This window comes from Bactrocera neohumeralis, unplaced genomic scaffold (genome assembly GCF_024586455.1).
Source record: "Bactrocera neohumeralis isolate Rockhampton unplaced genomic scaffold, APGP_CSIRO_Bneo_wtdbg2-racon-allhic-juicebox.fasta_v2 ctg1000, whole genome shotgun sequence".
In the NCBI taxonomy this organism is placed as follows: Eukaryota; Metazoa; Arthropoda; class Insecta; order Diptera; family Tephritidae; genus Bactrocera; species Bactrocera neohumeralis.
Genome location: NW_026089626.1, coordinates 44,078 through 54,266, shown reverse-complemented (window position 1 = coordinate 54,266; position 10,189 = coordinate 44,078). Strand labels below are relative to the sequence as shown.

The 10,189-nt window shown below is 37.0% G+C and overlaps 1 pseudogene; it reads left to right on the top strand.

The window, feature by feature from the left end:
* The first annotated feature begins 3,352 nt into the window (after positions 1 to 3,352).
* Positions 3,353 to 3,489, top strand: LOC126766378 (small nucleolar RNA U3; annotated as a pseudogene).
* The last annotated feature ends 6,700 nt before the right edge of the window (positions 3,490 to 10,189 follow it).

Here is a 10,189-nt window from a genome sequence, read left to right as displayed (position 1 = left end):
AGAAAAGAGCTGTTTTTAGTGGTTTTCCGGCAACAATTCGAAATTTCCTTGCCGTAAAAACCATCCCTGAACCTCAACGAAAATTTAGAAAGCAGAATTGGCCAAATTGGTCAAGATTATATAAATAATCATCATCATTATATCTATATCAGCACTACTGAGACAAGCAATGCAGGAAATAAATGCTGGGAATTTCTCCATTAAAAGAAAACTACAGCGCATCGGAAATAAATTTGTAAACGGGTAAGAAATATCGGCTCAAGAAGCGGCATATAATATTTTGGGACTGCGTGTCCGTCTGCCTGTCTGTCTGTATATATACGAACTAGTCCCTCAGTTTTTAAGATACCGTTTTGAAATTTTGTAAACGTCATTTTCTCTTCAAAAAGCTGCTCATTTGTCGGAACTGCCGATATCGAACCACTATAACATAAAGCTGCCGTAGAAACTGAACGATTAGAATCAAGTTCTTGTATGGAAAACTTTCACATTTGACAATGTATCTTCACAAAAGTTGGCAAAGGTCATTTTCTAACGTAATAATGTTATATACGAAAAAAGTGTTCAGATCGGCTTTCTATAGCATATATGTAGCTGCTAGACAAACTGAACGATCGGAATCTAGTGTTGGTATGGAAAAATTTGCATTTGATAAAGTATGGTCACGGAATTTGATGTAGATTATTTTCTAGGGCAACAATGTAATCTCCGAAAAAATTGTTCACATCGGATTACTATAGCATATGGCTTCCATACAAACTGAACGGTCGGAGTAAAATGCTTGCATTGGAGACTTTTTCAGTTAACGAGATATATTTTTCAATAATTGAAAAAATTTTGCAGATCGGATAACAAATCCTGCCATACAAACTGAAAAATCAAAATTAAGTTCTTATGTGACAAGAAACATTTCTTGAAATTTAGCATAGATTATCGCCCATGTTATCGCTTTAATCTTCAAAAGAATTGTTAGGGTCGGCCGCCAATCCAAACTTAGTTCATACATGGGCAACTTGGCTAAATATCATCACAAAATTGTGAATTACTCTTTTCATTAAATAGCAAATCAATTTTCTCCGCAATGTAATATAGTTTGTAGGTGTAACGGAACTAATATTATTTTACATTATTTTTATATTGTTATCAGAATTAACAACTATACAAATAATACATTCTAAATAAATCTAAATTATGTTAAGAACACGTAACGTAAGATAAGGAGCAAAAAGGTTTTTTTGAAGTTATACTTCTTATACGAGTTCGGAAAAGGTTGCGATAGATTCGGGTTGCGCAACCTTGCTCAATATGAATCTACGCCAACTTGCTCAATATGAATCTACGCAACTTTGTCTGCGAAGATGTTCGAGCAGCAAGCGAAGCGGTGACAATCGGCGATCGTTTGTTCGTTTCTTTCGGCACAGCTCGGCTTTTCTACCAACAACACAATGTTGCCATGCTTATGCTGTTGTTGTTTTTGTAGAACAATGTTTCAATTTTTTGTTGGTGACATATTCAATTGAAAAATCAATTCCCTTGGGATTCGAACCTACGAACCTCCTACGTGCTCATCGTAACTTTTGAAACGCTTTCCACTTAGACCACCATTCACACTTGTATTGCGTTGTCCTAGTTATGGTTTGGTTATGCATGAAAGAAATATACAATGGATCGCCGATTGTTGGTGACATATTCATATGTGTACACATATGTATGTTTGTATGCTTGTGCATTATTTGTTTGGCAATGTATGTAAATATATGTACATATAAGTATACATATATGAATGTATGAACATGCAAGTCAATGCGCGCCCATGTAATAAGTATACTGATAAGTGATGAAAATATGATTTCAATTTCTGAACGCGCACATGTGTATACATACAATCATGTGAGCATGTGCAGATACACAAGATAGGATAGAAGATGTATGCCTTTTAACATCGTATACTATACAAATAAATATTTTTCTTACTAATAGAAATTAAATTTATCACAGAAATATACATAATAAACATATACATAATATTGCTGTGATAAATTTAATTTCTATTAGTAAGAAAAATATCTATTTGTATAGTATACGATGTTAAAAGCAAAAAATTAAATATTTATTTTGTCGAGATTCGAACCTGAGACCTGTGGTATCATCTTGACTTTCCAAGCACTTACCACCAACACCACCATTGACACTTAGATTGCGCAGACTTAAGTATGGTTTGGTTATGCATGTACATAAGAAACATACGATGATTCTAATAATTTTGTTTAAGTATAGAAATATGCTTTTGTAGAACATTTGCTTTCGCAAATATACAGACAAATGACATAATATATGTACATATGTGTGATTGTTTCGCATTTTGCTTCTACGCCGGTCAAATTTCTATACAAAAATCGGCTGAAATGTGTGAGAAAATAAAAAAATGGACAACTAGGGCAAATAATTTTTAAAAAATTTATTGACAATTAAATATAAATCGAAATACATGTAAAATTACTTAAATTTATTAAAATTTCGTTTCGCATTTTTCGGCACTTTCAAATTAATTAATATAAGTAAAATTCACGACTTAACCCGCACCCGCCTTATTCGCGCAAAATTTCCAACTTTATGAAAATTGGCGCAATTATTGACACTTCAATTTTATGTAAAGTTTAAAACATGTTTTCATATGTATATATAATATATTTGATTTTGGCGCAATTATTGACACTTGTCTTAATATACAAAATTGGGCCAAAACGAAACAATGAAATACATAATTAGTTTTGGATGTCAATATGGAAATGCCGACGGCAAAACGCAAAGACATATATTGCACATATGTACATACATACATGCAAGCAATTTCTTGGTTGAAAGCAAAAATTGAAGCATGAGAAATTGAAATGCCGACGGCAAAACGAAATTGCTTACATTCGTACATTGCGTATGCATCATGAACATATCATCATAATGTTTAGGTAAATCTTTTATATATTTAAAATGAGTTATCATAAAATAAGATCACATATTCAATTAAAAAAAAATAAATTCTGTTGGGATTCGAACCTACGTAACTACGTGCTCGTCGTAACTTTTGAAGCGCTTACCACCAACACCACCATTGACACTTGAATTGCGTAGTCCTTATTATGGTTTGGTTATGCATGAGAGAAATATACAATGGATCGCCGATTGTTACCTCTTTCCTTGCTCATGCTGCGCATATGTATGTTTGTGTGCTTGTTCATTATTGAAGTTATACTGCTTTTTCTTTCCTTTGTCTTTTATTTCTGCGAATTCTCAACTATTTTATGTGACTTTTTGTTGAAATACCCTGCGTTGGTTTAGTTTTTGGAAATCGACTCGCGATGACGAGGTATATCGTTTTATATGACAGCGTGAGGTTTAAGAAGTTCATTTCTAATTTTGTCTTGTGGCATATGAGAAATGATGTTTCTTCGAAAATCGTTCGCTTACAACGGATAAAACGACTTCTGAGTGGTGATTTTAATGAATAAATTCCTTTTGGTTGAAATGCTCTGCGTTGGCCGTTGAAAAGTTAAGACTATACTTCTCAGGATCATTCATTCCTTTCATTTCTTAAAAGAAATTAATGACCTTTAGAAATATGCATATTTGCATTATTTCGTTGTCATTTCCATATTCGTAGCAATGGAATTTCTATGGCATAAATAAAGTAATGGCCGCCGATTGTCACCCCTCACTAAGTTAACGCGCAACACTTCTCGTTTGTGGCAAGAATAATAGTAAACATTTTTTATGCGCATACGTATGAACGTACATATATCGACGCAGATTTTTGCGCAAGACATCTCAATTTATGATTTTTAGCTTTTGCCATAAATAATAGATTATAATAAATTTATAAAATGTGAATTTAAGTTTTCAAGTTTTCTTTCATTCAAAATGATATGCATTTCTTGGAATATCACTATGAAGTATAATTCGAAAATATCATCCTTAACTCTAAAATCACCTTTTTTAATTTGTTAAAATAATTAAATCCTAATTTTTCCAGATATGTATTTTTATTATATATTAATAATAATAGAGCACTAATTTTTTAAACATAATTATCCTGCTTTAGAACCTTAATTAACTTATAGGTAGGTACAATTCAAAACCATGGTAATAACATAGATAGGAGCTAAACATAGTGCAATGGGTAGGTATAAAGATTTTGTATACCTTAGTTATAAATCTCAACAATGCCTCTTTTGTAATTATGGCCTTAATATTTCTACTAAAGTTGCATGATGAAATTTCGCATGGAATAATGTCTACGTCAATGATACAGTATTTAGGGAAATTTTACAGATCGGACAATTACATCATATACTCAGCGATCAAAATAATTTTTTTGTATGGAAGATTTTTTATTTGACAATAATATATATGGCACATAAGATAAGTAGCAAAAATATGATTAAATTAATCATATAATAAATAAATCCCTAATTTTTCCAGATATGTTATTATTCACTAGCTGACCCGGCGAACTTCGCACCGCCTAGTTATTGGAGGCATATTTAGTAAGTCTCAAACACATGACACAATACTTTTTTAATTGTATTGAAATTTGCTGCTTTTAGATTTTTAGGAATATTAAAGAATTATAGTATAGATGCACAGCAAAGAGACGTTAACATTTCAAGTGACATTTTACCACAGAAAATTTTTTTTTGAGTGAATACTGACAAATATTTACACTATAACTATCAAACTACATCTGTCGTTTTTGTTTTTGACAATGGTCATGGTTAGGAAAAGAAGAATAACTACATCTGTCATCGAGAAAATAAAGAATTCAAACAACTATAATATACATAGTTATAGTGAAGCTATATATCCCTCAACTCCTTAAAATGCATTGTCCGTTTTGTAAAAAGTGGATGGAACGGCAGAAAAAAAAAATAATAACTATCCAGATTGTATTAAATTATTATTAAGATGCGACGAATGCTACAACATAATCGCTGTTACCTTCAGATTTTGTACCAAGTGTGGTAAGAATGTAGAACGAATAATACGCGTGAACAGGGCAAAAGTACAAAAAAATATATTAAAGCAGAAGCTGCTATCTAAATCAAAACACGTTTCTACAATGCCATCTTCATCATCTGAGGAGACATTCTGTGAATTAAATTTATCGGCCGAAGACAAGTTATTGAAGACCTCGCCAAAAATAAAGGCTGACATCAATAATGTTCTGGTAGATATTGATGTTATTGAAGACAAGGAGCAGCTCAACATTGATAATGTTCTGATCGAATCAGATTTGTCCGAGTCGCCTAGTACTTCCACCAATTATCATGTCCTGGCGACGAAACATTCCCAAATAGATGGAGCCAAGTTGATGGAAATAAACCAGATCGTTACGGAATACACGTTGACATTAAGGATCCAAATGCACATATTATATACATATTAAGTCATTTATTTGTATTTATACACTTCATATACAAAAATTTAAAAAAAACTTGGAAGGCTCGTTTCTGGACTGTCACAACAGACAAACAAATCTTTGCTTAAATCGGCTTGCACAACACAGTTATGAGAGCACTATACAGTTAATTAATATAGTGCTTTCTGGTAGACAATATTTTAAGTTTTTTTTTTTGCGGTGCGTAAATTAATAAGGATGTTGGTTTTCCGACAGGGAAACTCTAAGTTTATTCCGCAAACTTGCAACGATTGGCCTTGCGATTTATTTATGGTCATCGCAAACGCCAGACGCTCGGGAAATTGCAACCTCTTAAAATCAAATGGCAAATCCGTTGGAATCATAGGTATTCGTGGGATTAAGACATCCTCTCCTTTGTATTTTCCTTTGATTATTTTAGCTTCGATGATTTTATTCATGAGTTTCTTCACAACCAATCTCGTTCCATTGCAAAGTCGAGGTTGATTAATATTACGCAGCATGATGACAACTGACCCTACTTTTAATTTCAAATTATATGGTGGTAGTCCAGGCAAGTCCAATGAATTTAAAAATTCTGGAGGATAGTTGACTACGTCATCCTGGTTTGTGGCCGTGTCAACTGATTTGTACGTAAACAAACCTCAATCGATGACGATGGAGCAGACGTCCCATTGCCCGACCATGAAGCACAACAAAGCAACAAAGCGGCGGGGGCCGATGGATTACCGGCCGAGCTATTCAAACACGGCGGCGAAGAACTGATAAGGAGCATGCATCAGCTTCTTTGTAAAATATTGTAGGACGAAAGCATGCCCAACGATTGGAATTTAAGTGTGCTATGCCCAATCCATTAAAAAGGAGACCCCACAATCTGCGCCAACAACCGTGGGATTAGCCTCCTCAACATCGCATATAAGGTTCTATCGAGAGTATTGTGTGAAATATTAAAGCCCACCGTCAACAAACTGATTGGACCTTATCAGTGTGGCTTTAGACCTGGAAAATCAACAACCGACCAGATATTCACCATGCGCCAAATCTTGGAAAAGACCCGTGAAAGGAGAATCGACACACACCACCTCTTCTTCGATTTCAAAGCTGCTTTCGACAGCACGAAAAGGAACTGCCTCTATGCCGCGATGTCTGAATTTGGTATCCCCGCAAAACTAATACGGCTGTGTAAACTGACGTTGAGTAACACGAAAAGCTCCGTCAGGATCGGGAAGGACCTCTCCGAGCCGTTCGATACCAAACGAGGTTTCAGACAAGGCGATTCCCTATCGTGCGACTTTTTCAACCTGCTTCTGGAGAAAATAGTTCGAGCTGCAGAGCTTAATAGAGAAGGTACCATATTTTATAAGAGTGTACAGCTGGTGGCGTATGCTGATGATATTGATATCATCGGCCTTAACACCCGCGCCGCTAGTTCTGCTTTCTCCAGACTAACGAGGGCAAGACGAAATATCTCCTGTCATCAAACAAACAGTCGTCGCATTCGCGACTTGGCACTCACGTCACTGTTGACAGTCATGACTTTGAAGTTGTAAATAATTTCGTCTATTTAGGAACCAGTATTAACACCACCAACAATGTCAGCCTGGAAATCCAACGCAGGATTGCTCTTGCCAACAGGTGCTACTTCGGACTGAGTAGGCAATTGAAAAGTAAAGTCCTCTCTCGAGGAACAAAAGCCAAACTCTATAAGTCGCTCATAATTCCCGTCCTGTTATATGCAGAGGCTTGGGCGATGTCAACAACTGATGAGTCGACGTTGCGAGTTTTTCGAGAGAAAAGTTCTGCGAAAGATTTATGGTCCTTTGCGCATTGGCCACGGCGAATATCGCATTCGACGGAACGATGAGCTGTACGAGATATATGACGACATTGGCATAGTTCAGCGAATTAAAAGACAGCGGCTACGCTGGCTAGGTCATGTTGTCCGAATGGACGAAAACACTCCAGCTCTGAAAGTATTCGACGCTGTACCCGCCGGGGGAAGCAGAGGAAGAGGAAGACCTCCACTCCGTTGGAAAGACCAAGTGGAGAAGGACCTGGCTACGCTTGGAATATCCAATTGGCGCCACGTAGCGAAAAGGAGAAACGACTGGCGCGCTGTTGTTAACTCGGCTATAATCGCGTAAGCGGTGTCTACGCCAATTAAGAAGAAGAAGAAGCATTGAGATCATCGACATCTTTGTTTTTTGCTGCCAATATTGCTCGTTCACTTAGCCAATCGTGGTTATTATATTGTTGTTTAATGTCCGGAAAAACAAGCTGAATAAGCTCCTTTTTCGATTCTGGGAAGTGTCAGAAATATGTGGGAAAAGTCATTAATCCGGTCGAGCTGTCAACTGCGACCTTGCCATTGCCAATATCCAGCAACTGCTTCGAAAACACAGTCGCAGTTTGATCTTGTTGCAAAAACACTGGCATGTTAGTAGTTAATTGTAGTGTCTTTACGTGCCGCCACAAATTTGATGATTTTAGACATGCGTTTATTTCGTCAGCAACAGTCGATCGAGGCATTACTGGAAGATTCTGACGAAAATCACCTGACAACAGTATCATAGCTCCACCAAAAATGTTTTGGTTATCACGTAAATCTGTTAACGTCCTATCTAGTGCCTCCAGCGACCTCTTGTGGGCCATTGTGCATTCGTCCCAAATTATCAATTTGCATACTTGGAGAGTCTTCGCCATAGCGCTATTTTTGGCAATGTTGCAAACTGGCGTTTCGTTGATATGCATGTTTAATGGTAATTTTAAGGCTGAATGTGCAGTTCGTCCGCCTTCTAATAAAGTTGCTGCTATTCCAGATGAAGCCAATGCTAGGGCTACCTCATTTTGCGATCGGATCTTTGCTAATAGCAATGAAATTAGGAACGTTTTCCCTGTACCCCCAGGAGAATCAAGAAAGTAAATCCCCCCAGACCCGCTGTTTACAGCTTGTGTTAAACGATCGTACGCAATCCTTTGTTCTTCGTTCAATTGCGGAACAGTTGTACGAACTGCTTCGGTCATAGCTTGAGTATCGTACTGGAGTTCTCTTTGCAACTCATGGTTTAATGCATCTTGCATAGCACGATTGGGTGCTGTCAGGCCCAAACACGACAATACTTTATTTGCCATCAACAAACACATATCTTCTATTATGATCAATGTGTCATTGCAAATCTCTGGCGTAATTTCCAATGTAGGATTCAAAGTTTCACAACGCACGCGATGCAATACATCCTCAGACATGTCGTCCCTATATTTCATCCACAAATCATTCGAATTTGATGCGGCGATGAAGATATCATGGAATCCTTGAGCGTATCATCCCAATGCGAATCGTTTTCAAGCAATCGTAATAATTGACACGCCTCATGGTAAGTCGCACACAGATGTCCATCAACTGTTCGCAATTGTTGAAAAGATGTCGGACCAGGATTATTCACCAATAACAATCTAAGATAATAACATTCATCGTTATTAGGATGTACTGTATATACACGGTCTATAGCATCTGTGGCAAATACATTTTCATATCCTTCAAGTGGTGTTCTTTGTTTACGACTCTGAAAAGACTTTGATGATGCGTTCCATGTGTAGTAGCGCGGCTTATCAACATACAGCAAAGTGCGAGCGAATTGATCAGTTGCACAAATTGAGAAGAAACCTGTCAATGTGGTCACAGGTGGATGTGCCGCTCTATCCACAGCGTTGTTTGGGTTGAAATACACTCGTTGTCCATTTTCTAAATGAACTGCCTAATTCAATACAGTGGAATGTCTTTCCTGAATTGCAAACGAAAATATGCGCCAAATAGCATCATTGCTGCTTACATAGCGACCCATCTGACAGTGAGACACTTCATCATTTGTGTTTGTTACTGCGAACATGGCCATGTCGCTACCTTTGTTAACATATTTACATATGTACATTTTATGGATTTCACAGAGTTACAAAATTCCACGTTGATGTGAGCTTCAAAAGTTTTGGACAATATGGGCGAGAACGGCACAATCCAACGTTTTTCTACATGAAAATCTTGTCCTTTTATCTTGACATCTACAGATCGTCCACCGTCCTCAACTGATCGCCGACGATACAATGGGTAACCATCGATTCCCGAGATGGTTTCAGCAAGCTAGTTTCTCGGGTACCATTTGGGCACTTGTCGTCGATCATACAGGGTGAACTGTTGTTGAAAACTCCGCAAGGTGCATGTTTCATGTTTAGTTACTATCGTATGCAATTTTGGGTCAACCGTTTCATCAGGAATTTCGGCTGAAATAATGGAATCAATTTCTTCTGGCCTTATTTTGTCAACCAACCAGACTAATATAAGAGCATGTGGCAAACCACGCTTTTGCCACTCAACAGAGTACATCCAACAACGTACTTGGCCATACACACGATGCTTTGTAATTTGTGATGTCATGCCTATCAAGTGGTGTTTGGTTGTGTAGCAGTTCTTTTTTTATTTCAATCCATTGTGGGTTACAGGTGAATGTAATAAATAGGTCTGGACAGCCATACTTTCGAACATAAGACATCGCATCTTGATCGTACTCATGCATGTGGCGCGGGCTTCCGATGTAAGTGGCCGGTAAAATTGTCATTCTTCCTACATTATTTACATTGCCGTCAGCATTGATTGCATCGCGAAGATGAATGTACTCTTCAGATCGCAGCTGCTGTTGGTTAAGACGGATGTATGTCAATCTTTCAGTCTCAATTTTCACTTACATGTCCACTGCATACTGATGA